Genomic DNA, 27,724 nt, shown 5'->3' with positions numbered 1-27,724 from the left:
AGAAGTATTCGGATTGAAATTAAGAAAAAGATAATACTTGGTTTACACAGTGTAGGAAGCACTAGATTATAGTTTTTTCCCTGGCTGTAGACCAATGAAGTAAATATTCCTTTAACTTTTTTCTTGAGGATTTCATCCAATTAATTTCCAGTTTAGTTAAACTTTTTCAAGGACAGACCCTACTAGAGCAAGAGGAATTTGGCTGATCAGATTAATATATAGCCATGAAGAAATATGCTTCTTATTATCGAATTCCACTTACATAAAGCTGAAGAAGAAAATATGATTCTAAGTGTTTTTGTATGCTGTTAATTTTTTGTGAATGTCTTCTCTGTATAGCTGTGGGTAATCAAAAAAAGTTACATCTGGTTGTCATTTAGATAGCCTAAGTTACATAAGGTGACATTTAGCTTAATGATTTCAATTTTCTTCCATCACTACTTACACTAAATTGCTCCAACTGTAATATTGCTACATTGTACTTTATGTGAAGAGCAGAATTATAGCATTCAAATTAAGAACTGTTTGCTCTGCTTTATCTTCTATGTGTTTTTCAAAAAGAATACAACTTATTAACAAGTAGTCAAATAAATACAACTTGCAAATGCTTTTCTCTTCAGCAAAGTTCAAAGAATATTCTGGCTTCTCACATGGAAGTTCTTCCTACTAAAATATACAGTCCAGCCTAAGGTGTTTGGGAGAAATATGTTTAACACTTATTTCTGAGTGAGATAAGCATAATTCACTAATTTGCAGAAAACAACCAAAGCTAACATTTGTATCATATTTTTCATATTTTATTGTTTATAAAGTCCTTCATATATGGCCCCATTTTTTTTTAATAGGATCTTCAATCCCACTTCACAGAAAAGAGGCAGGGGCAACAATTGACTTGTGCAGAATCACACAACTAGTGAAGGATGTGGGACTTGAATCTGTGTTTCCTGAACTCAGTCTTCTGTTTTTCTGTTGTCTAACTTCACTTTGCAGTCTCATCACCTATGCTCTCAACATGAAACTTCTTTGCCTGGCTTTGTTTACTGCATGTTGACTTAAGGAAGCTGTATCAAATCCCTGTTATCAGCATGGTAAAAATCCAAACCCTTTCAAATGTTCACTATTCATGAATGCTCATTCATTGGAAACCACTACCAAAACATGCTGGATTGTTTTAGGATCTGAGGTATAAAGAGAAGAAAGAGTTCAGATGCATGAGAGAAACTGAACTTCTAAAAATGTTGCAAGTAATTGACATCCCTAGTGCCACTTTCTGAGTTTATCTGCATATAATCCCACAATTCCAGAATAATCTCATTCCCATAAATGAAGCATCCTAAAATTGTAGTAAAAAATTTCTGGCATTGTTGGGTTGGCTATGACTCTGCGGAAAATGCAATTGCCCTAGAGAAAACTTTTGATATGGAAAATAGCTTGGATTTATCCCAATGCCTCTCACAGTTAGTTCTTTTATTAAATGGGTCTATTGATCTCAATATTTCTAGGACAATTGTTTGTGGCTCAGTGATAAATAGCAAGGCACCATCTGTACATAAAACCTCTTTATATTCCTTCTCTCTTGTTATTGTAATTTGATGCTAATGCTATTCTTAAGGCCATACTTTTGTTGGTAAAGAAATAGGTACATGCTCCTCATTGAGTCTGGGTGAATTAACACACACCAAACACATTTCCTAATTTACCTTTTGTGGGGAACTCTTCTGCTGTAAAAATTAACAATGAGTAAGGATTTGTGTAACCAGTTCACTTAAGGTGGCAGTTCTAGTTCACCTTGTACTGGGGTCGTAGCCACAGTGTATATAGTACAGATAGACAATTTGGGTGGCTGAATAATAAAGATGTTCATACCAGTAACTTATTTGTAAATGGTAAATTGTATAGAATATTTAAGTGATTGTGACATTGATAGTCAGGGTAAAGAAAATTCATGTAGACAATGACCTGTTTTCACATGCTATTTATGACCAAATGGAAAATTTAACCATTGTTAAATTTCATCAAAATAACCTCAGTGTATTTATATCCATAATGTGCTTAATTCTGATTATAAAAGAGGAGTAACATATTTGTCACCAATTTTTCCTAACACTGAAATCAAATGTTGTTGTCAACATAATCCGTATCCTTCTATGGGGCAGTGACTTTCAACATAGGGGGAAGGTGGCATATATCATAACAAATCTTGTACACATTTAGTGAAGTGTCTTAATTTCCATTTCACAGAAAATGTGCAGATGCATTGATTAACTTGTTAAAGGAAATATGTATTGACTTTTCTTTCCTCTCCTGCTTGAAAATCACTATTCCACAGATTTATAAAATGGGAGATAATAGTTCTTCACTATTTATCATCTCCATTTCTTCTTTTCTTTCTGTGTGTATTTGCTAATTGGGAACAGCTGGGCATTATCTTCATAAACTGTTTCTTTTCATGTACCATTGGGCTTCAGAATCATTCCTGCATTAATCAATTCATTTACTTTTTAAATATCCTGAGCATATTCTATACAGTGTATCTTGACAAGCAGATTTACCTCTCTGTAAAATTTCCTTAAGACTGTGTGCTGTAGATATAATGAGAAAGAAGGACCAGAAAACTTAAGTGAATAGCCCAAAGATATATATCCAGTAAATGAAAAGAAAGAATTGGGAAATTAATCTTCTAAAATTAAGACATGGGTTCTTTCAATTCTTTCCAGTTGCTTCTCAAACAAATGTTATGAACTTATTCAGACATGTCTCTATGACATCTCCAGAGAAGGGCAAAAAAGCATTAGAAGTAAATGCTTATGGTCGTAGAATATGAAGAGATAGAAAATGGAAATAATATTTACTGTATACTTTTATTTTCAGGTACTTTATACTTGTGGGGTTTTTTTCCTAGTCTATAAAGAACAGTGTAGATTACATGCACTAAACTAATTAATTAAGCCAAAGAGATTAAATAATCCTTCCAAGATCACACAGTTTATGAATGAGAGAGCTGAAAACCCATATTTTCTGTTTTTAAGCTAGTATCTTTATTCAGTATTCAGCATATCTCAAACTTTAGTATCCAGTAGTAACGACTACAGACCTAGTTAAAGCACAGACACCAAACTGGTGACATCACCATCATAGTGATAGAGCAAGTTGCTCCAAGCTCTTGGATCCACACAGAAACATTAAAAAAATAATAAAATAAAATAAAACACACACACACACACACACACACACACACAAAAGCAGAAAATGTCAGAATGAACTTTGTCAGAACTCTGGAAAACAGTCAAAGGTTTGTAACAACCAAGTGAAAGCTGAATCAAGAAAAAGCAACTTGAAAATATTAGGAAATTCTTCTCATGTTTTAATTTGCCCTTGTCTCACACCCTCCCTGGAAACAGCAGAACTCAACCAGGGGCAGCCATGTTCCTGGTATGGGACTCTGGTTCCAGGTACAAGAGGGGAGAACAGACCGTACTTGCAAATTAATGGGTTTGTCTGTTTTATACTGTCTGGGGCTACCTGAAGGACTGTGCAAGTGCACATATATGTTTTGCTTAAATCAGAACTCAGACCAGAGAGGACTCAGGCCAGAGAGGTGTTGAGCATTGCTAGAAAACACTGCAAGGTGAACTAATAACCCACAGATGTCTGGGGCAAAAGATTAGGGTTGACGCATACGATAGGCCAACAGGGACTCAAGCAGATACGTGTATGCCAATTTTCATTGCAGCATTATTTACGTAGCCAAAAGATGGAAACAAATGTCCAGGTGTCCAACTGTTCATCAGCAAATGAACAGATGAACAAAATGTGGCATATACATACAATGGAACATTATTCATCCATAGAAAGGAATAAAATTCTGATACCTGCAGCAACATGGATGAATCTTGAAAACGTTATGCTGAGTGAAATAAGTCAGACATGCAAAAGCAAATATGTGATTCTACGTATATATCTAGAGTGCACAAATTCATAGTAACAAAATGTAGATTAGAAGTTACCATGGGCTAGGGGAATGGGGAAATTGTGTTATTGTTTAATGTTTATAGAGTTTCTTTTGGATTCATGCAACAGTTTTGGAAATAGGTAGTTATAATGTTTGCATAATATTATGAATGCAATTAATACCATTAACCGGTACACTTAAATCTTGTTTCAATGGTACACTTTGCTATGTATGTTTATGGAGGAATATATGAATATGTTGAAACTTCACAGAGAAGGTTAAAAAACAAAGCTCAAGGACTAACAATTCTCAGAGTTAAAGTTTGGGGTACACAGTCAATCTCCAATCTGCCAGAGTGGAGAGTCCTCTTTGGACATTCAGGGTACTCAATAGATATCCCAGAAGTTTCATACATTAGTTAGAGATCCACATAATCAACAAGGCTTAAAGGCAAACCTAGAAAATATCAAGCTAAGTTATTAAACTTAACTGCTTACCAAAACAAATCCAACACTCTAAAAGAAGATAGCAAAATTTTCAGGTACTGAAAAATAATAGTTTTATGATTCCCAGCATCCAGTCATAAGAGACAGGATAATGTGATCATAAACAAGAAGATATCAGATGACAGAGACATACTGAGAAGCGATAAATATGATGGAATTATAGTAAGACAATGGCCTTAAAACAGTGTTATAAGTATTCAAAAGAATTTAAAGGGATATAAGAGAACAATGAGTGACAAGACTGAAGTTTCATAAGAGAACAAAATGGGATGTCATGCCAAAAATACAATATCCAAAAATAAGGCATGCAATAAAAAATCTCCAACTAAGGTCCAGAATGAAAAAATAACAGAACAGCTTAGTGATTTATGGGAAAATATCACTCTAATCTGTATGCAATGGAAATCCCAGGATCAGGATTGTGGAGAGGTGAAGAAAAAAATGGATGGAAAATTTCTATTAAAGATATAAACCACTGCTCCAAAAACAGTGAACTTCAGTCAAGATAAATAAAAGGAAAACTGAACCAATTGCATATCATAATCAAATTCCTTAGTATCATAAATAAACAGAAAATGTTAAAAAGCGGTCAGGAAAATGGGTACATTACATATGGAGAAACAAAGATAAGAATGATGGGGACTTCATAAACAGTAAGACAGTTATTCCAGATGAAAAAATGAGAATGTAATAAATGAAGAGCTTCAGAAATGGTAAATATATAAGTAACTTTTAAGTAATTTCTCACTTCTTAAATTTTCTTTAAAAGATAACTGACTTTTTAGAGAAAAATATATTAAACAAGTATTCTGAGATTTATTACATATGTGGAAATATAATGAATGTTACCCAAACACAAAATATGTGAGGTGACAAATGGAAAAGTACTGTTGCAAAGTCCCTACTTCATATGTGGAGCAGTGTAATATTTTTTGAAGTTAGACAATTTTATGTTAATGATATCAAATGTAAACACTAGACCAACCACTGAAAACATGAAAATTTATTTTTTAAATAAATAGAAGAGATAAAATTGAATCATAATTCATTAATTTTAAGAAAGACAGGAAAAAGAGAGAAGCATGAAACAGGCTTTTGCAGAAATAAGTTTGATAAAATATATATTTTTTATATAATATACATCCTATATTCATTTACATCTTCAGTGACTGTCTTAGAAAACATCATCACAAACATCAGTGGAGGAGATAAGACTATCTCAAACTACAGAACTTTGAAAATTTAAGACCAAACATTTCCTTGTTTATTTTGGTCCATAAAATTATTTGGAACACATAAAATAATATCTTAGCATGGTTGGAGTGGGCATAACATTTTCTCTACTCAGTTCCCAGTGCCTTAATTGCAAACCTCTGAAGACATGTGTTATGGCCTTTAGTAGAGGATGTGAACTGCTTATGAAACTAGTAAAACTGAAGGAAAAATTTTTTTAATCTTTATCTTCACGAATTTGTCTTCAATTACAAAGATAATATAAGGTGTATAAGTCTTTGTTACCTATCCTGGCTATCTAAAGTAGCCTATCTTTTTATTTATCTTTGTCACTATCTCTTTAAAATGTTTCTGGTAAAATCTTCGTTATATTTATTACATCTGAATATATATATATATATATATATCTCAACTGTGTGTCTAATGTATGTCTTCTCTTAACTGTATGTAAAATACATGAGGATTTGGGCCTCTTCTACATCACCAGCTCCTGGAACAGTGTTTTAGAACATAGCAAGAGGTCAAGAAATATTTTTAAATAAATGTTAAAGGAAAATGTTATTATCCACATCATCTTAAATGCTGAGACTTTTCTTATCACGAACCTATTCACTCTCTCACTCTTACTTTTCTCTTTGTTCTATTTTTGGTCTACATTTTTCTAGGCTTTTTAGACACTCCCCATTTGATTTTTGTCATAATCTTTTCCTTCTTCTAAACATGCCAGATATTCCCAATGAGTACCTTTTAAACACATATGCGACCATGCCATTGCTATGCTCAGAATTATAGCACTAAAGAAAATATTCACGGCCTCCACACTTTGGCTCCATTCTAAGTTTCTAAGCAAACTAATTTCCCAACAGCTCTGGCTCAAATACACCAAAATTCTCGCTGTTTTCTTAATTGCAGCAAGAATAACAGCTGTAGTCAAGTAAGTGCTTTTTGTGCACCAGGAATTACGTTGAGAATTTTAAAGTCCATTTTCTCATATAATCTTCACAACACTCCTGTAATTTAGATACTACTGTTATAATACATTTATTTTTATAGTTACGGGACAGGAGCTTTGTCACAGAGCTGAGGAATGTGAGAGCCATGACTCTTAACTCCTATTACTCTGGCTCTATACCCTGCTCCCCCTGTCACTGCTTCTCACACTGTCCCTGTCTTCCTGCTCAGAGAGTTTTTGTATACCTTACTCCCCAGTTATTCACATTGGCTCTATCAGCTTCGAGGCCCAATTCAAATGCCACTTCCAATTTGTTGCCCTAAGTTGTAATTAAATTCTTATTCCTCTAGGTTCTCATATCTCTTTACACTTCTTATATAGCAACCTTTGCACTTTACTGTGCTATTGTCAGGCATATGGAGGCCTGCTTTTCTAATTCCAAGCATATTTTTATCCTCATTAGTGTCTAGCCTCCAAATGCATCCACTAAAAATCTCTGAAATGGTTCTCTTAAGAATCTGAACAAGGAGTGTAAGAGAAAAGAAAACAACTGAACCCAAATGGTTCAGTGATATTTTTTCTCAGTTTCCTTTGTTTGGGGGGGGGTGGGCGGGGGGGAAGAATCAACAATTCATTGAATGATATGTCAAAATTTAAGGAGAGTAGCAAGAGCAAATTTTCCAGCTTTACTTCTAATAGCCTTAGCTGAATCCCAAGGAGGTGAACAGGCAATTTGCAAGTTAAATCACTAATAAACCCAAACCCAATTTTGTAATCAGCTTTCCTGAGCTGATAAGCTGCAAGTTCATGGGGGAGCATTTACTTATTTCCTGAGAGGCACCAGAGAACAAGCTCTTGTCACTCTGTTCTCCAGCCTATCTCTTCCTGCTTGAATAAGCTAGAATCAGGAAAAGAGGCTTATAGAAAAAGGAAGGAAGGAAGGAAGAAAGGGAAGGAAGGAGGGGGGAAGGGAGAGGAGGAAAGAAGTAAGGAAAGAAAGAAAGGTAGAGAGCGGGAGAAGGAGGAATAAAAGGGGGAGGAACATTTAGAATACAAAGAACAATATAAGAGAAAGGAGGGAAGAATTTACTTTTAAAAAGATTTCTTCTTACTTAACATCTTTCTTTTTTGTTCATGGTAAATTCCAGTAAATCACACAGCATGTTATAAAGTGCTGATGGTTATCAAAATACATAAAACCTGATTTCTCTACATGTATGAACAAGTCTATTTTCCAAAATATGTTGTGTAGGACACTAATACCTAGTGATATTCATTGAAAAAAGATATTTCCGAGGAGAATTCCTAAAATGGGGCATTTTATATTCCTCACATATATTTTGATGAAGAATATTAAATATTTTAATAATTCAAGCAGTAAGGCACTTGTTCAGTTCTGTTTGACCATGAATTTCTTAAACTAATTTGACCAACTTACCCATCCCCTTATACTTGTTTACTTTTGAAAAGCAACTACTGTAAAATACCTTATTGGTTACCACCACAGGTTGTTGCTATGTGACCCATGAAGGAGAACCTATTCCAGAATATTTTAGGTGAGTACTATTAATCTTTGGGGAAAAGTCTTCTGTGAGTGTTAAAAACATTAGAGGAAACTTCAGATAAATTGTTCTAAAATACACACCTTGATTTTGACCTTCCTGTTTAAGGTTGTACTTCTGGACAGTAAACTAAATACAAAGTCTGTCATTTCAATGTTCAGATAAATTATTTGTCTTTCTATTACCCTTGAGGCATCCCACTCTGGAGGAAAAGGACTATCTAATGATTTTTAAATGTCATTTACCCCACCACTACCCACAGAAGATAGCATTTTCAGGATCCATAAAATTGGGTTAAAGATTGTGTGTTAACTAGTTAATTCTTATATGTGTGATCAATGAGTTCAGGAGTTGGACCACTGCCCAGGAATTGTTGTTACTGATGATTTTCCTATAGACTGAGAGAAAGGCATGAAAAATGGGAGTGGTCAGAGAGAAAGAGTGACCTTGGAAAATTTTTTTGTCTACCTTAGGGTCATTCTCCTATGAGTTTTGACACTAAGGATCTGAGTATAAGCAGTTGTGTGACGATGGAAAGAAACTATCCCCATCTTGAGGAAAATATCTTTATTAGTATAATGTCAATCATTTTTTTTTACGTTTTATTTTATATTAGAGTATGGTTGATTAACAATGTTGTGCTAATTTCAGGTGTAGAGCAGTGATTCAGTTATACATACACATGTATGTATTCTTCCTATTTAGGTTGTTACAAAATATTGAGCAGAGTTCCCTGTGATATACAGTAGGTCATTGTTGGTTATCCATTTTAAATATAGCAGTGTGTACATGTCAATCCCAGACTCCCAAGCTATCCCTCCTCCCACCCTTCCCCCCTGGTAACCATAAATTTATTCTCAAAGTCTGTGGGTCTGTTTCTGTTTTGTAAATAAGTTCATTTGTATCATTTTTTTTTTTTTTTTAGATTCCACATATAAGTTATATTATACCATATTTCTCTTTCTCTGTCTGACTTACTTCACTCAGTATGACAATCTCTAGGTCCATCCATGTCACTGCAAATGGCATTATTTCATTCATTTTAATGGCTGAGTAATAATCCATTGTATGGTATATTGTATATGTACCACATCTTTACCCATTATTCTGCTGATGGACATTTAGGTTGCTTCCATGTTTTGGCTATTGTAAGCAGTGCTGCAGTGAACGCTGGGGTAAGTGTATCCTTTCGGACCATGTTTTCTCCCTATATATGCTCAGGAGTGGGATTGCAGGATCACGTGGTAGCTCTATTTTTAGTTTTTTAAGGAATCTCCATACAGTTCTCCATAGTGTCTGTACCAATTTACATTCCCACCAACAGTGTAGGAGGGTTCCCTTCTCTCCACACCCTCTCCAGCATTTATTGTTTGTGGATTTTTTGATGATAGCCATTCGGACGGATGTGAGGTGATACCTCATTGTAGTTTTGATTTGCATTTCTCTAATAATTAGTGATGTTGAACGTCTTTTCCTGTACCTCTTGGCCATCTGTATGTCGTCTTTGGAGAAATGTCTGTTTAGGTCTTCTGCCCATTTTTTGATTGGGTGGTTTGTTTTTATGATATTAAGCCACATGAGTCTTTGTAAATTTTGGAGGCTAATCCCTTGTCTGTCCATCATTTGCAAATGTTTTCTCCCATTCTGTGGGTTGTCTTTTTGTTTTGTTTATGGTATCCTTTGCTGTGCAAAGGCTTTTGAGTTTAATTAGGTCCCATTTCTTTATTTTTGTTTTTATTTCCATTACTCTGGGAGACAAATCAAAAAAGATATTGCTGCGATTTATGTCAGAGAGTGTTCTGCCTATGCTTTCCTCTAAGAGTTTTATAGTGTCTGATCTCAAACTTATAGGTCTTTAATCCATTTTGAGTTTACTTATGCATATGGTGTTAAAGAGTGTTCTAATTTCATTCTGTTACTTGTAGCTGTCCAGTTTTCCCAGCACCATTTATTGAAGAGACTGTCTTTCCTCCATTTTATAGTCTTGCCTCCTTTGTCATAGATTAATTGACATAGGTGCATGGGTTTACTTCTGGGCTTTCTATCCTGTTCCATTGATCTATATTTCTATTTCTGTGCCAGTACCATACTGTTTTGATGACTATAGCTTTATAGTATAGTCTGAAGTCACAGAGCCTGATAACCTTCAGCTCTGTTTTTCTTCCTCAAGATTGCTTTCACTATTTGGGGTCTTTTGTGTCTCCACACAAATTTTAAGATTTTTTGTTCTAGTTCTGTGAAATATGCCTTTGATAATTTGCTAGGGATTACATTGAATTTGTAGATTGGCTTGAGTAGTATAGTCATTTTGACAATATTGATTCTTCCATGAACATGGTCTATCTTTCCATCTGTTTGTGTTGTCTTTGATTTCTTTAATCAACATCTTATAGTTTTCATTTACAAGTATTTTGTCTCTTAGGTAGGTTTATTTCTAGGTATTTTATTCTTTTTGATGTGATGGGAAATAGGATTGTTTCTTTAATTTCTCCTTCTGATCTTTCATTGTTAGTGTATAGAAATGCAACAGATTTCTGTGTATTACTTTTGTAACCTGCAAGTTTACCAAATTCAGTGATGAGCTCTAGTAATTTTCTGGTTTCTTAAAGATAGATTGTTTGCAGTACGGTGAAGATGTAGCTTTTTTTTCTAGTTCCTTAAAACATTATCAACATTAGGTGTTGGATTTTATTAAAGGCCTTAATGGCATTTAATTTTCTGGCATATTTGATACATTGATTGTCCCTGCATTCCTGGGGTATACCTACTTAATCATGGTACATTATGTTGCAGTTATTCTGTGGAATTCAAATTGTTCTTATTTCATTAAGTATTTGTGCAACTATATCAACCACTAAGACTGGTTGTGAATTTACAGTTCTGTTCCATATTAAGTATCTGCTAGTTGTGCAATATGCATAGAAATGATTTTCCTTTCTTTTAAGATTTGAAAAAAATCCTCAATTTGGATAATTCACTGATAAAAAATATTTGTACCCAGATTCATTTTGAGAGATAATTTTGTAATATTTTATTTGAATATTGATAAATTCTGTTATTCGTTGTCCTCTCCAATTTTGGTTGTTTATATTTTCTTTTGTTTTATTTAAATAAACTTTTTATTTTAGCATAGTTTTAGTTTAACAGAACAATTGTAAAGATAATAAAGTTTGTAAACATCCAGTTTGCTCTTTTTTAACATCTTACATTAATATGGTGTCTGTGTTCGTTGATTAATGAATCAATATTGATACATTATTAACTAAAATCCATACTTTATTCTGACTTTCATAATTTTTTCCTGATATCTTATTTCTAATTCCAGAATTCCATCTAAAATATCACATATTTAAGAGACAGGTCTCCTTAGGGTTCTCTTACTAAGCTATTTTATTGAGATTTTTTCAAAAGAAGCAGTTGTACAATATGCAGTGATAATTTAACTGATTTATTTTCTATGTCCTTGTTGCTAATCTTAATTTATTTTTCTCTCTTGTTGTTTTGATTAGACTTTCCAAATTTGTTTGTATATTTATGGCTGTTTAAAAAAGAACTACATCTAGTATTTATTAAGTCTAGCTTTTCTTTTTCTCATTCCCCATTCATTAATATTGATTTTTACCTTTATTATTGCCCTTCCTTAGGGATTTTTTGGTACTCTTTTACTTATTTCTAAAAATAAATGCACTGTACATTTTTTTACTCATATAATAATACATAAATTTAATATTATGTGTTTGCTGATAAATACATCTTGAATGTATACCATAGATTTTCATATCTATGATTCTCATCTTATTTTTTAATTAAAAATTGGTAACTTGACTGTGTATTTCTTATTTGACCCTAGAATTATATATTTCTTAAAAAGAACTTATTTTGCTTATTAAAACTTGCATATATTATCAATATCAATAGTCCTTTTAAAATGAATTTTTAGTGACATATTAATTTGTTACTATACTTATTTTTATTTTATATATATAAAATATACATGATATATAAATAAATAATGTAATATATGTCTGATAAATATAAAATATAAAGTTAGGTAAATTTATCTATCTAACTTTAACTTTTTGTCATCAAAGTTTCTACACCACTTTGATTTTATCAAAACTTTTATAGATATCAAAGGATTGGATATTAATTCTTAATCCATACCTAAAAGTTTTGCATTTTTTTTCTTTTTTTTTTTTGGTACACGGGCCTCTCACTGTTGTGGCCTCTCCCGTTGCGGAGCACAGGCTCCAGACGCGCAGGCTCAGCAGCCATGGCTCACGGACCCAGCCGCTCCGCGGCATGTGGGATCTTCCCAGACCAGGGCATGAACCTGTGTCCCCTGCATCGGCAGGTGGACTCTCAACCACTGTGCCACCAGGGAAGCCCAAGTTTTGCATTTTAGAAGTGATTTTAGCCCATCTATGATTTTTAGGAAATGAAAAACATTTTTCTGAAATTTGCAAAACATTTCATGTTTTATTTTTTCATTCATTGTAATTCCTTTTTATATCTTTGTGCTTACTCACACTTTTTATTTCCCTACATAACTAATGTTTATATATTATACCTTTTTAATATACTGTGCTTTACTTAGAAATTTTTGACAAACTACTTTGAACAAAGCTTCCTGTTATTCTTTCTGTAAAAAGAAAAGTTATATGTTGGTTTGTTCACAGTGTCAAATAAGAAATATATCATACACTTATTTTTCTCAGTATCTTACATCACACCTTTGTTTTCTATGATATAAGATTTTAAAATCAAATTTTGTAAATATGCATTATCTTGAACAATATTTTCTTTTAAAATATAAATATTTATAATATTTATATATTTATAATGTTAATAATCATATGTATGTGTATATATACCCTGTGTTTATGTGTATGCATGTATGTGTTTTCTAATCCTGTTGCTTACAGTGTATTGGTAAGTTTTAATTTTTAAATTATAATTTTGAGCATTGTGGAATATAAATGCATTGTGACCAAATATAAATTAGTGAATATATTTTCATTTATATATTAATATAATTAAATTAAAAGTATGATGTAGATTTATATTTTTAATATTTTTGTTTTTAAAAATAGTTACTTTTATAGAAAAATATTTGGTTTTTTCCCATTACATTATCATAGAGTATTTTCCATGTCCGCATGTCTGATTAATTATTTTAATTGTTATAAAGTATATTTCATGTATGAAATAGATGTAGCATATTTAATTTAGTTAAGACCTATGAGTAAGTATAAAGGGATTTAATGTACAATTAAAAAAAAATCTGAAATGGATATTCTTGTATAGTGCTGCATATATTCAACTATTCTTGAAAATAGATAGAAGTAATTAGTTGCAGGATGTGTAAATATTTAATATCATAAGGCTGCTAAATGAACCTTCAGTGTGACTTTGCCCTTTTATATACCCATCAAGATGTATCGAAATACCTATATCTTCATATTCTAGCTAAATCAATAATATTATTCTTTATAAAAGTATTTTTATTATAATATAAATTCAGAAAAGGGCATGATTGTAAACTAGTTACTAATTAGGAGGAATTATTTTGGTTCTTTTTCCTGTTTATCATGCTCCCAGTTCATTAGCTGTTCCCAATAATGGTAAGCAATATCTTAATTTCTAAAAGTATAAATTATTATTGCTTAGTTTTGTACTTTATATAAATGGAATTATATAATATTAATGCCTCCATTTGTTTCCTTTGCTCAACCGTATGTTTTTGAAATAATTCACTCTGCGAAGCTGTAGATTATTCACTCTCATTGCTATATAGTATGCCACTTTGTTTCTATGCCTCAATATTCTATTTATTTTATTCTATAATAATAGAAATATACCTGTTCTAACTATTTTAAATGTTGATTAAGGCTGTCGCGAATAGTGCTACAGTGACTATTCCAGTACACATTTTTGGCTGAATATATGTATACATTTCTGTTAAACATATATCTAGGAATAAAATTGCTGTGTCATAAGGTATGGATATATTTAGATGTAGTAGACACTGCCAAACAATTTTCCAAAGTGGTTTTACAAATTTACCATCCAATCAGTTTCTTCACGTGTTTGCCAACACTTGATACGCTCTGTCTTTTTTATCTGAGCCATTATTGTGGTTGTGTAGCGACATCTTACATTTTTGATTTGTTTCTCCCTGATAACTAGCAAAGTTGACTGCCTTAACATGTGCCTAGTGACCATTTCAATAAGTTTAGCCCATTTTTGTTATTTGTCTGATTTATTTCTGTTGATTTATAGTTTTAAGAAGTCTTTTGTTGGATGCAAGTATAGCAAATATCTGCTCATACTCCCATGATTTTATTATACATTTACATGATCTCTTTCTCAATGGCTAGAACTAATTTGTGTTTTAATTTGCATTTCCTTAGTTACTACTTAAGAGAAACATTTTTATGTTTATTGACTATGTTATTTTCTCTCCAGTAAAATGTCTTTCAATATTGTCATAATTTTCTTGAGTCATTTGTCTTTTTCTTATTTACTTTCAGTAATTTAAAAACTGTGCCTGGATATTAGGTTTATTTAGTTGCAAGCATTTCCCAGTCTATGCTTATCATTTTATTTATGAACGTATAAATTTTTATTTTTCCAGATTTTTTGAGCGATAATTGACATATAACATTAAGTTAAGGTATGCAACGTAATGATTTGATACACATATATACTGCAAAATGATTACCACAGCAAGATTAGTTAAAACCTCCATGACATCACATAACTGCCTTTTTTATGTGGTGAGAATATTTAAGATATATTCTCTTACTATATTCAAGTATATACTTCAGTATTGTTAACTGTAGTCACTATGCTGTACATTAGATTCCTAAAACGTAATCATTTCATAACTGTAAGTTTGTACTCTTTGACCAACATCTCCCCATTTCCCCCATCTTCTAGTCCCTGGCACCATTCTACCCTCTGTATCTATGAGTTTGACATTTTTAGATTCCACATGTAGGTGAACATATAGTATTTGACTTCCTTTGTCTGACTTATTTCATAATGCCTTCAAGGTCTATCCATGTTATTGCAAATGAAAGGATTTCCTTCTTTTTTATGTCTGAATACTATTCCAGGTTGTATATACATATATAATATATAATATGTATTATCACAGATAATTATGTATTATTAAACATTTTAAATTATTATTATATTACATATTGCTATTAAACATATATAATCACATTTTCTTTATTCATGTAATCATTAATGGACACTTAGGATGTTTCCCTGTCTTGGCTATTGTAAGACTGTGATGAATGGAGTACAGACAACCGTCAAGATAGTGATTTCATTTCCATCAGATATATACAAAGAAGAGAAATTACCAGATCATATGGTAGTTTTATTTTTAATTTTTTGAGGAAACTCCATACTGTCTCCCATAGTAGCTGTAAAAATGTACCTTTCACCAATAGGGCACAAGGGTTCCATTTCCTCTACATTGTCACTAATATTTGTTATCTGTTGTGTTTTTGATAATAGCCATTTTAACAGATGTGACATGCTACATCATTCGGTTTTACTTTGCATTTTCCTGAAGACTAATGATATTGAGCATCTTTTCATGTACCTATTGGTTATTTTATGTCTTCTTTGGAAAAATATCTGTTCAGGTCCTCTGTTCATTTTTAATTGGATTGTTTGTTTTTTTATATTGAGTTGTATGAGTTCTTTTATATTTTGGATATTATACCCTTATCTGATATACAATTTGCAAATATTTTCTCCCAGTCTATCGGTTGTCTTTTCATTTTGTTGATTGATCTTTGTTGTTTCCTTCCTTCTGCTAGCCCTGGGATTAGTTTGGTCTTCTTTTTCTAGTTTCTTGAGGTGTAAAGTTAGGTTGTTTATTTAAGGTCTTCCTTTTTTTCTTAATATAGGCATTTAGCACTATAAACTTTCTTCTTAAATCTGCTCTTTTATTGAATCCCATAAGTTTGGTGTGTTGTTTTTCCATTTTTATTTGTTTGAAGATATTTTTTAGTTTCCTTTTGAATTTTTCTTTGACCCGTTTGTTGTTCAGTAGTGTGTTGTTCAATTTCCACATATTTTCCAATATTCCTCTTGCTGTTGATTTCTAGTTTCCTACCACTGCAGTGAGAAAAGATACTTGGTATGATTTCAATCTACTTAAATTTGGTAAGGCTTTTTTATGACCTAACATATGATCTATCCTGGAGAATGTTTCATGAGAGCTTGAGAAGAATGTGTATTGTGCTGTTGTTTGATGGCATGTTCAGTATATGTCTATTAGATTTATTTGGTCTAAAGTATAATTCTGGTCCAGTGTTTTCATATTGATTTTCTGTCTTGATGGTTGAAAGTGGGATATTGAAGTCCCCTACAGTTATTGTATTGTTGTCTATTTCTCCCTTAGGATCTGATAGTATTTGCTTAATATATTTAGGTGCTCTGATTTGGGGTACATATAGATTTACAATTATATTTGACATAAGATCCACTCAAATATTTCATTAGTTTTTACTTATGATATCTTAAGGGATAATGAATTTTGTACTATAATAATGCCTTTTTAAAATATGGAGCTTAGGAAACCTATTGACCTGTAATTCAAACTCTTTGATATCATTTGAATGCATCTGCTCCTCTCAATCCTATATGTCACTGCCTCAGTTCAAGCTCTAATCGTATCCTTTCTGAATCATTGACGATGACCAATAATACCAAGTTCCCAACATTCATATTTTTGGCTTATTTCTTTTTCTACAGTTCAAATCCAGTTATACAGTTCCTTTATCTCAGTATTTATTTCCCTGCCCATTGGTTTTGGGATAAGATAGAAGTTCCTTAAAAGCACAGAGAGGTTTTGAGACGTAACTCATCTGCCTATCCACTTATTTTTTTGTTAGCCTCCTCCTTGCAGTCTGTACTTCAGCATGGTAGATTGTTTTCAGTGTCTCAAAGTTACCACGGATTTTTGTGCCATACATGACTTTGTTTAAGCTGAAAATTTTCTGGAATGCCCCCCTTTTTTTCTGTTCTCTAGGTAATTGCCATTTTTTTCAAGACTGGTTAATCCGTATCATTTACAATCCAAACCTGGGCAGTTTGAGAGCGCAAATAGTACAGTTACTAACTAGGACAGGACAAAAAGCATAAATCAGAACTTTCCCAAGAAAACCAGGTATACTGTGACATTATTTCTGTAAAGACCTGCATAACTTCTTTATGTTTATCCCTAACATTGTATCTTTCCCTTTGTCTTATTTTGTGTATTTTGTTGTTCACATTTTTTAGCAAACTATAATATACTGAAGCAGAGTACAATCTTAAATACATACTGCTTAACCCAGGTATTAGCAAAAAATGAGTATTTATTACATTTTTTAAAAGTTAAAGGTCTCTGGAAAATTCCTGGCATACACTACATGAACTTCAGACTTACTTTTTTCATTCTTTTGATTAATGCTATTTCTGTTCTACTTTCCTGCCTATATCCTAGATTATCATTTTTAAGCTCAATCATAGATGAATTTACAACACAGAAAACATACCAGTTTCTGTAGAGTTATTTTCAAGAAACATAATGTCTTCAATTTGAAGTAAAAATATCTGAACTGGAAAATATTTTTCAGAAGCCTGCAGTAGAAACATTTCTGCTTTTCTCAGAGGAATTTGGAATTGCCCTTGCTGGTTTGAAATGTAAAATCCTTTGCCATGAACAGGGCATTTCACTATACTTGAACATGCTTTCTGGTTCCAAAGTCTTCAGTGACCAAAGTAAAGATTAAGCAAAGATTGAAATAGGAGTTTCAAAGTTCAGTATGTAGTCCCATAAGTTTAGGAACTGTGTGCCTAGGAAAAATCAGGAAGGGTGCTTACCACTAAAGAGAGAAAAATGTGTTTTCCTTGTCATTCAAGAATATACTTTCAGGGCTTCCCTGATGGCGCAGTGGTTGAGAGTCCGCCTGCCGATGCAGGGGACACGGGTTCGTGCCCCGGTCCGGGAAGATCCCACATGCCGTGGAGCGGCTGGGCCCATGATACATGGCCGCTGAGCCTGCGCGTCCGGAGCCTGTGCTCTGCAACGGGAGAGGTCACTACAGTGAGAGGCCCGCATACCGCAAAAAAAAAAAAAAAAAATAGAATATACTTTCACTAGACAATTAAGAAATGATTGATAGTGCCTGTTTTGTTCTCAATCAGTAAACTGTTTTGGATGTAAAAAATACTTCATTGAACTACATGTATTTTTTTAACCTCTTCTTTAATAAGATTTAGCAGAAATGCACTAACAAGTTCAACTCTACATGTCAGCTTCTTAGATTTCTGTCACATTTGCTTTTATTTTATATACTTGCATTGCTTTTAATTTGATGTCATTTGATAATAGAGCAAAAAACACATATTGACTTCGATAACATTTAAAAATCCATTAATTCCTTTTAAATTGTAGGGATGAAGCAGGTAGACTAGTTATGAATGAATTCCAAACTTGGTAAAATTTCAAAAGTCTTACAGTTATCATGTGAGGAAAGGATTTGATATCAATTATGATTTACCTGGAAAATAACCTGGCAGTTTTAAACATGACATTGTTAGGCTGCCTGAAAATATATGCAGTCAGTAGTTCTGTGGAAGTGTGGACATGGTGAATTTTACACATAGGAACTAAGACTTTATTGAGAGATAACATGGGCTGTATAAACCTTTGCTGGTAGAATGAGATTTCCTTAATGTGAAAAGAAAAATATTTCAAGTTAAATAATGTGGATTTATTTATATACAAGGAAATAATTTATTCTTAAGATCTAAGGAACTTATTCTCTAATGTTCCAAACCTAAATAATACAAGTCTTGATTTGAAGCAGACATATTTATAATGGCAGTAGTCATTCAAAGAAAGATAGAGTATTACATTTTAAGCCACTATATCTCAAAATCTATAAAAAGAGAAATAACTGGAACAACAAATTTCTAGCACTCTTTTCATGTTTCTTTTTATGACAATCGTAACTCTTTAACCTTGGGCAGTTCCAGGAATATGGGGTGGAAAGGTGGAAGAGAACTATGGATCAGGAAACCTACCTATTCTTGCATCTTCCATTTTCTAGATGAATATCTTTGAGCTTCATATTCCTCATCTGTAATATGGACTGCATGGCTCTGACATTTGTTCTGTAATTACAGTTGTTGCAATTTGCTTGGGCTATATTCCACAAACAAGATCCATGGTAGGAGAAGAGAACATGCTTCCTGAATTATGTGAAAAATAATTTCCTTCAATTTGCAGTGCAATATCACTCAGAGTGTTAGAAAAATTGAGGCCCCATGTCCACCTTGCAAAAGAGGCTTTAACAGGGAATGGGAGGGGGTCATCAAGTTTTCCTTCATAGGCACTGGTCCACACACGAAAGTGATGCTCCTGATTGACTATACATAGTTCTTGCATTTTGATCCAGCTTTGTTTTGTTGTTGTTGTTGTTATTTTGTTACTTTTATTATTGTTACTGCTGGTGTTTTCCCATGAGTATGTAAAAAATTGTACTGATATGTACACTTTTGTTTGATCTCTAATAGAGCCCCATTTGAAAGAAAAGGTGAGGAGTCTATTATCTGTGGCTATAGAATCAATGAAAAACCACACTGGCAAAGAGAAAGTGAGAGAGGGCAGAGGTTAAGTTTTACCTCCTAGAAATTTTCTTGGACCCCCATAGCCATTCTTTCCTGTCTGTTACAAACAGAAATTTTCTCTATCTTTGCTTTTCTCAGAGAAGTTTCATTTCATTCTCTCTACCAGTTTTGAAAATAGATGTGAATGTCTGATATAATAAGTGAAAAATATATATGAATATCTATATAAATACAGTCATTAATAATAAATAATATATATGTTATATGTGTAAAATATACTTCTTAAACATCTCTTATACTTTAAATTATTTTCATCATGTTTTAAAGCTCACAACTATAAATAAATATTTTCTTTCTCTCTCTTTTTCTAAACAATTGTGGAAGGTATGCTTTGGGTAGTGTGATGGTTAATTTTATGTGTCAACTTGACTGGATCATGGAATGCCCAGATATATGGTTGAATTCTATTTCTGGGTGTGTCTATGAGGATGTTTCCAGAGGAGAATAGCACTTGAATTAATACCCTGAGTAAAGAAGATTTCCCTCCCCAATGTGGGTAGGCATCATCTAATCCACTGAGGGCCTGAATGAAACAAAAAGATGAAGGAAGAGAAAATTCTCTCTCTCTCTCTCTCTCTCTCTCTCTGTCTCTCTCTCACTCTCTCTCCCTCTGTCTCTTCCACCTGTTGGTTCTATTTCTCTGGAAAACCCTGACTAATACAGCTATATAAATTTCAAAGTTCCTGCAACACCAACATATTATTTTGGCCTGATCCCCTTTCTCATAGGTTAATGTCAAAAATTCTTAGATCTCATCTTTTAATGGAGTTGATAGAAGAAATTCAGGGCTGCATGGAAAATATCACCCTGAAAGAAATAGCGTTAGTATATACAAACTCCTGAAATATACTAAGAACTTAGCTTAAATGTCGCCTTGAGCACAAGCAGACTCTGATTGCTTCAGTGGAGTGATTCATTACATCAGTGGATAGCAATGATCAAAACTAAGGGATTTATTTTGCTTCTATAAATTATAATCATTCAGGTAAGATTTCATGCAATATTATTATTAATAAATACTTTTAGGACATTAGTCATATTATGCAACCTAACCTGTCTATAACCTTAGTATATGGGAGTATATCATATAGCTGTGATCAATAGCTATAGAGCTCTTTTCATCCCATAAAAGTCAGAATGATGTTCTCCACTCAGAAATGATCTCATTAATTTCCATAGCATTTTTGAAGATTAGGAAAGAAAGTTTTAATAAAATTGTGTAGAAAATTATCCATGCATACTCAGGGAAAATAAACCCAGAAAAAATGTAAACAATGTCCCAAAGATCCCACGAAATCTAAGTAGTAATAACTGATATGTATTGAGAATGTTCTGTATGTCAGACACTCATTTAAATCGTTAAGAGTATTGCACTCAGTACCGAAGACAGCCCTCATGTCAGATACCACTGTGTCCATTTTAAAGGTGAGGAAATTGAGGCACAGAATGTTTACGCAACTTGTGAAACTTAGATTGTATTTCAGGCAAGACTTCAGCTCAATGTTGTTTTAGTTTACCAAATGTTCTGACAATCCTATTGATAAGATTTATTATTTCTTACTTTACATAACATTTAATACAGTATTATCTTTAATTTCCTAACTTTATAATAATGTTTTCCTTCTCTTTCCATCTTTATTGTTTCTTCTAATTTCCATATATCTTCCATATATCTTCCACCAACTTCATAGGCCTTATATATTTATATTTTAACATGTTTAAGAGTAGCAATTCTCCTGCAAGATATAACACGCTGGATTTCTAAGTAACAGAAGGATTCCAAAATCTAAGTATTATAATCAGAGAGGGCAAATTGATGATTAGGAATAGAAGTTAAATATTAGCTAAAGAATAGACAATCTAAACCTAAATGAAGAAGATAATGATACTCTTTCTTGATGATCTTTCTCCAAATTCACACCTACCTCAAATATTTTAAATATTATAATAATTTAAAATACATGAGATTATAAATATAAACTAAGATGGAAGAAAACCAAGAGGAGAGTGATGTAAAATTCTCTTTGACTCATTGTCAAAAGATCATCCATACTCTTATTATAACACAACAAATATTTATGTAGAACCAGTGTCCACAGCACAGGACACATTATAGTTATCACTGGGACTGCCACTAAGCAGGAATTTAATTAAAGAATAAATTATTCATGCCACATATTGCTTTAGTTCTTATGTGGAGTGGTAGATGTGTGGTTACACATTTTATTATTAGGATTCATAACATAGATATATGCTACATATATACTCTTGTATATATCAGATACTATATTTAGAAAATATATATCTATCAAAATGAGACAAGTCTATCATTTTATGTCATAGTGAGGAAGCAAAAATTTTCATGTTTCTGTAGATTATTTAAATTGAAAACCTGAGCATTTCTTTCTAAGATACTCACAAGAGCCAGAATGATATGAAAATAGATGATTTCTCCTTCTTCCCTGATTTCCACTCATGAATTGAGGGCATCCAACCCACAGTGACCTCTCTCTTCACATCAGCTATTTGTGACTGGAATGGTGAGGCATATTTGGGAGTCTCAGTGCTAGTCTTAGAAAGTCCCTCTTCTATTGAAAGAGGCTACATGGTTTCCCTCTGCCTAACACACTATGCCCTGTACTCTTTCACCCTACTGTTCAAGGCACAACCCGTTAAACTCAAATCTTCAGCTGACCCAAAGATATTTATAAACTTGATATGAGGAAGTTCAGGAGGCTATGAAGTAGTTTGTGTAAAGACTCCACCCAGTAAAAATGCTTCATGCTAAATGGTGACTTAAGTAGATCTTAACTCACGGAGAAGTTTTAAAATAAAGCAGTTTAAGGATAGTGGAAGCAGAGAGAGCATACACATTGATATGGCAGAGGTCATACCAGAAAAAATAAAAAGTAAAGGGCCATGCCTATATAGAGACAGGTTGAAACCAAGAGAAGATGGGCCATGAGTGGCCATCACTGGAAAAGAGAAAAATGGAAACCCATTTTGAGTGGACATTAAAGAAGACTGACTTGAGAGCTGCCAATGCATTTTGGTGAGTGATGAGCTGCTCTGTTGCAAGGAATTGTTAATATGTAGCTACTGAAGCAATCTTTTTGTGTTAACTTACAATAAATTTCCATCACTTTAGGTAACTTGAATGTGCTTCTGATTCCGGTAACTGAAAAATAGTAACCTAATACCACAATTCATAGGTCAAATGACTTTCATATTTGAAAGAAACTATAGAGGCATGTTCTTTTGCCAGTTCTATATTAAAAACTTAAATTCCCTCTGCATCTCTTACAAGAGTGTTTATTCAGTTTCTTTGCCTACCCTACAATGGCAAATTAATTGGCTCTCAAGTAGACATTGCAGCCAAGTTCAAAAACTAAAAAAAATTCTTCCCTATATTAAACCAATATGTGTTTCATGCACATTCTATTCATTGGTATAAATTCTCTTAGGAAGAATAATAAGAGCAACACACATTTGTCTTCCGACTGACAGTTTTTCAAAAATGTTATCAATGTCTATGTGATTCCTCTGTTTTTTGCTGTGTTTTCAGTTTCATGGTAAAATGCTTTTGAGAACGCTAAACTTTGATTCATGACCACTACTGCATGAACATAGATAGTATTGTTCTCTTGATATGTGTAATTCCAAACTGAACGTGTCAAATGTCTGAAAAATCAAGCAGCACCTTAGGATTACCACTTTTAGACACTGTTTTACATTAATGTGATTAAGATCAAATAAAGATGATCTTTTGACAACTTCAACATACACTTGGGTAATTTTAGGGTTTAAAATGACCCTTGATAAATTTCATATTCTTAAACTTGGTTTATTTTGGATGCTAATATTCATTTGCTCCTTAATCAGGTGTGGGGCATAGCTTTGTCATTTTGTTTGTATAGTTCTGTGTAAGTCCTCATGTGTCTTATAGCTGTAACTAGATTATATAAACTTTTTTGAGTTCAGAGTCATGTCTTATAATTCTTTTTCTCCTCCGTGGCTCCTAATACATTGTTGTGCATGTGTCATGTTTTTAAAGTATACTCATCAATTAATGAATAAAATTAAACATATGTCTTACTTTTCTAAATTTTAAATATAGCTTGCTACTTTAGGTAGAATGCAGGTGAAGTTCTATTATATCATTTGTATATCTTTTTACCAATGAAAAGCCCACAGTGGTACATTTAGATATGAGTTTGCTAGTTAATAGTTAATAAGTTGTCATATTGGTAAAAATACATATCCAGTTAGAAGATGGGTCAGTTTTCATTTAGTCTCTAATCGATGTGAAACCTTATTATAGATCAATTGTATGCTTATGCAAAATGACAGGCTTCTGACCACAACTGCATCTATAATGCCACAAGGTACCTCTGTCTGTTCAACTTTGCCTCTTGCATCATTACTTCTGCCATCTGATCAGCATTAAGATATCAGTAAATCCCAGAATTCATTTTTCCTATTTCCAAGATCTCATGGATCCCTCATTCATCCTGTGTCCAATTAGTATTTGATCTTTAAGAATATATCATTTAACATTCAAATGCTTATTTCAAAACCATGATAATAGGGTGAATACAGAATTGACATGGCACATTATTTTTGGATTCAGATTAAACTAAATTACTATTTTATTACTTACAAACATTATTATTACATTCTGCTGCAAGCATTATTGTAACATTATTCAATAATGACTTATATAAGAACTTGAACTGAAACATAAATTATGCTTCACTCTATAAAGGCTTTGGTCAGTCCAAAAACTAGAATTCATTGTAACTTTACCTTTGTCCCTTTGAAACAGTCCTGGAAACCCCTCACAGAAATAGAGCATTGAAGGTTAGATTGAAAAAATTGCTAGTATAATGTTATTTTACATAAAAGAACCTGGTTTATAAAGATACATAACCTTTAGTAGGCCATTCTGTTTAACATAAGATGCAGTCAAAATTTTATCATTTCTTCAGTATAATAGTTTTAAAGAAAAAATACAGGTAGATTTTGTAATATAATAAAGCCTTTTAAAAATACTGTTTATGGAATGGTTATTATGGAAAACAGTATGGCAGCTTCTCAAAAAAATAAAACTAGGGGTTCCCTGGTGGCGCAGTGGTTGAGTCCGCCTGCTGATGCAGGGGACACGGGTTCGTGTCCCGGTCTGGGAAGATCCCACATGCCGCAGAGCGGCTGGGCCCATGAGCCTGCACGTCCGGAGCCTGTGCTCCGCAATGGGAGAGGCCACAACAGTGAGAGGCCCGCGTACTGAAAAAAAATAAAAATAAAAATAAAATAAAATAATTTAAAAATTAAAACTAGGACTACCATATGACCCAGTAATCCTACTCCTGAGTATATATCCAAAGAAAATGAAATCAGTATCTCAAAGATACTATACTCCCTGTATTCTCATGTTCATCGCAGCATGTATAGCTAAGATATAGAAACAACCGAAATGTCCTTAGACAGATGAATAGATAAAGAAAATGTGGGATATATACAATGGAACATGATTCAACAATAAATATAAGGAAATCCTGCCATTTGCAACAGCATAGTTGGACCTTGAGGGCATAATGCTAAATGAGAGAAGCCAGACAGAGAAAGGTAAACACTATATTTCACTACTTATACATGAAATCTTTAAAAAATAAAAGCCAAATTCATAGATACAGAGAATAATAGAGTGGAATGGTGGTTTCCAGTGTAATACCAGCTTCTAGGTCATATTATACGATTAGATATTTTTTTATTGTGGTAAAAAACACATAATATGAGATCTACCCTCTTAACACAATTTTAAGCATACAGTACAGTATTGTTAACTGTAAGAACACTATTATACAACATACCTCTAGAACTTTTTTATCTTCTGTGACTGAAACTTTATACCCATTGAACAGAAACTCCCCATTTCCCTCTTTCCCCAACCCTTGGTAACCACCATTTACTTTCTCCTTCAATCAGTTTAACTACTATAGATATAACTCATGTAAGTGGAATCATGCATTTCATTTTTTCCTCCTTCTGCGACTGTTTCATTTCACTTAATGTAATGTCCCCAAGGTTCATTCATATTGTAACATATGACTGGATTTCCTTCTTTTTATGGCAGAATAATATTCTATTATATGTGTAAACCACATTTTCTTTATCCATTTATCTGTCAATGGACATTTATGTTGTTTCTACCTCTTGGCTACTGTGAATAATGCTGTAATGAACATGGAAGTGGAAATACTTCTTCAAGATCCTGATTTCAATTCTTTTGAATAAATAACCAAAAGTGGGGTTGCTGGACACTGAGAGTTCCTCCTTACATATTTGGGTGGAATTATAAAAATATTTTTAAGGAAAAGCTGTTTTCTTACACAATTTTTAAAATTTTTTATGAATTATAGCAGAATCATCAAATCTATCAATAAAAGCAAGCAAAAACAAAACAAGTTTATAAAGTAATATATTATCATAAATAGGAAAAAGCACCATTTGGGCAGATAAATATTTAGCTACAAGATAATTTTCTGAAACTGCATCAAGAAGGCATTGATCAAACATCTACTGGCGCATGAAGCTGTGCATGACATGCATTACCACTACTTCTTGCATGCAAGGCAGTTGTTTGCTTTTGTGGGCAAGATGATTGCCTATTAAGTCTTTCCCATGGAACAGGGAGAAAGAATAAAGGATCTTCCTTAGAGAAGAAGGGTAGTGAAATTTATTGAAGTTCCCTGGGATCAGAGAAAGTCATCTGAAAAGAAGGCTGCCAGAAATAAGGGGCTCTGTTAAGTATTCTTTATTTTACTAGACAAAACATAGATTTAAACTAAAAATTGTAATACACATTTTTGAGAGTAAAACTGAACTGATTATCTGTTTGAAGCTAAAAGTTGAAACCAGAAACATAATTTATGGATTTTCATATCCAAAGAATTACCTTAGGGTAGTTAAGGACACCTTAGTTTCAGATACTACGCAAGATAGTTTATAAGTAAACCTTTCATCACCCTTAAAAGATAATATTAGCTTCTCTTTTAATAAAACACCGTAAAGTAAATTAATGTGTTCAAAGGCATGGAGCAAATTAAGTGGCAGAACTTATATTGAATCTTCATATGACTGGTTATAAATCATATGCATTTATCACTTTCCTACCATAAAAAGCTATTCTTAGGAAGCTTTTAAAAATCAGGACATCGTGGGCTACCCTGGTGGCACAGTGGTTAAGAATCCGCCTGTCAATGCAAGGGACATGGGTTTGAGCCCTGGTCTGGGAAGATCCCACATGCTGTGGAGCAACTAAGCCTGTGCACCACAACTACTGAGCCTGCACTCTAGAGCCCACAAGCCACAACTACTGAGTCCACGTGCTACAACTCCTGAAGCCTGTGCTCCTAGAGCCTGTGCTACACAACAAGAAAAGCCACCACAATGAGAAGCCCACACACTGCTACAAAGAGTAGCCCCCGCTCGCCACAACTAGAGAAAGCCCGCGCACGGTAACAAAGACCCAACGCAGCCAAAAATAAATAAATAAATGGTTAGATAAATAATAAAAATAAATAAAATAAGATCAGGACATTGCAACATTAAAACCAGAAACACTATGGCGAAAGTACAGTAGTGTGTTAGACATTCAAACACTAGAATGTTAACACTGATATCTCTGGTGAATGATGAATGAGACAGATGGCATTACTTAGTCAAAAATACAAAAGCCAACACAACAGTTTAAATAGTGTGTACATTTTATAATGCCATCTTGAACAATTTGGTACACTGTCCACTGTGATCC

This window comes from Leucopleurus acutus (assembly GCF_964270905.1).
Source record: "Leucopleurus acutus genome assembly, chromosome: 12".
In the NCBI taxonomy this organism is placed as follows: domain Eukaryota; kingdom Metazoa; phylum Chordata; class Mammalia; order Artiodactyla; family Delphinidae; genus Leucopleurus; species Leucopleurus acutus.
Note: the sequence above shows the minus strand (reverse complement) of the source record.